General features: G+C 41.8%; 1 protein-coding gene across 1 annotated transcript in view; it reads right to left on the bottom strand.

Moving 5' to 3' along the window:
• Positions 1–2,002, bottom strand: part of LOC118477569 — a gene marked incomplete in the record, with an annotated part of 6,109 nt that extends 4,107 nt beyond the window's left edge. The window contains 1 exon segment of the mRNA XM_035969365.1: positions 1,737–2,002.
• Positions 2,003–2,056: the final 54 nt, after the last annotated feature.

Raw genomic sequence — 2,056 nt, 5'->3', positions numbered from 1 at the left:
GACAGACAGACAGACAGACAGACAGACAGGTAGAAAGCAGGAAGGTAGGCAAACAGACAGACAGACATTGCAATGACAAAAATGTTTTATTTGGCGATTCAGTCGGTGCCAGACTTTCTTGGGGGGAGGGGGGGGGTCAAAGGGTACTATTTTGTCCCAATTCGACCGAATTCATCTATAGGCCCTATTCGACGGAGATCTTAAAATCAGAAATGATTGTGTTTTATAAGGTCACAAGTCGATTGGTCGTAGTCGTCGCATGAGAACAGCCCAATCGCAAGGCTTGTAGCCCACGAGTCACAAGATTAGGATCAGAACTTATCTACGGTCGAGTGCAAGAAGTGACTATGTCAACTTTCAGTTTCGAGAAAAGCGGGTTTGAAGTTTGGACGATATTGAAATTTCTATGACATAGTAAAAAACAAAGTTAATATATCTATACTTTATTAAGCTAAAGCTTAGATATTTACAGAGCTAAAAGAACGGCTTACAGTCAAACCAAACCAGATCGGAAGGAGGGTGGTTGGGGGGGAGGGGTCACAGATGTGTAGGGCTATGACAGGGAAAGGAGACAAAGAGGGACACAGGCTAGAAGACAGACACATAGACAGACAGACAGACAGACAGACACATAGACAGATTACCCATATTTAATTACTCCATTTCGACCAAAAGTGGATATAGTCACTTCTTGCGCCCAACTATCTTTATTTTTGTGAGCAGACTACAATAATGAACAGTGTCGATTTGGAGAGGCTGATAGGAAGCTGGTCACATCGACAGAGTGAAGGGCAACATGGACAAAAGATGTTCAGAATGGAGACCAAGAATAGGACGAGGATCTAGAGGTAGACCAGAAAGAAGACGACAAGACAACATCAAAGAAGAGATGGGTACGACCTGGACACGGAAAACAGCTGACTGAACAGATTGGAGGTCGTTGTTAGAGGGCTACAGCCTGCACCAAACGAGCAGAAGAAAGAAGAAAGAAAGAAAAAAATATATAAAAAGAAAGAAAGAAAGAAAAGAAAGCTTTCGAACATTACCATGTCTGTGGAATTCAAGTACCTCTCGACCCTGCCACCGTAATAAATATGTCGGCCCCTGAAACCATTATTCAAGGAAACGCCTGTATTGTGAAAGGTCCTGGATCCTTCAATACCAAGCTATCACAGAAGATCTTCCCATAAGGATATGCCACATCATTACAAAACGATCTTTAAAATGTTCTAAACAGACAAAACTTCCCATTCTTACTGAAGATTTACTTTTCATCAACAAAATTAAAATCCTTACACCCTTTTAGCCACGATGAAAGAGGTGTGACCTTATTTATTACAATGGCGTATTTTTTTTACTTTTAGAAACCCATTTTTCACGCTACTGTAGTACAAAACACGTTTCTCTCTCTTGTACAATAAAATCAAATACATGTATGTGAATCTAGATCAGTGCTCGCCAACGTGAGCAATAATAACCCACTGCTGAGCGATTTGATAACTTTGGTGAGAGGTGGGGATATAGGTAGTAACAGGTGTTATCTAATGCCTCGTTGGAAATATGTAGGTGGGCGGTAGGAAAATGTTAGCCATTTAAAGGTGGTAAATGTGGGCGCTGACTAGTAAATGGTTGACAAGCACAGAGCTATTTCGATATCGTAAGACCTTAAGACTTCAATAAAGTATGATATGTAAAACAAACATAATCTGTTCAATAATAAATAAAATGTGTACCTACCAGTGGTAGATCTATAAAGACGGTCGTTCGTTTCCCGAGGACTCCCAGCTTTAGTAAAGGTGTAACGACGTATTGGTTGAGTGAATTCTCGGTTTCAAGTTTCAAAACTTGATCAGTAGGCTGTAGCGAGGTACATCTACACACAAGCGAGAAGAGTCACCCACCCAAATAATGTGCATTTCAGAGGTCCCTCCCTCTTGTTAGTCTGTCTTACACAGGCACACACGCACACATTGCCCCATAAAGACGGACGACACGTACGCTCGCTCGCGCAGGGCAGGTAGAGAGAGAGAGAGAGAGAGAGAGAGAGAGAGAGAGA

The sequence above is a fragment of the Aplysia californica genome, unplaced genomic scaffold (assembly GCF_000002075.1).
Source record: "Aplysia californica isolate F4 #8 unplaced genomic scaffold, AplCal3.0 scaffold00140, whole genome shotgun sequence".
Taxonomy (NCBI): domain Eukaryota; kingdom Metazoa; phylum Mollusca; class Gastropoda; order Aplysiida; family Aplysiidae; genus Aplysia; species Aplysia californica.
This window is presented reverse-complemented; position numbering and strand designations above follow the sequence as displayed.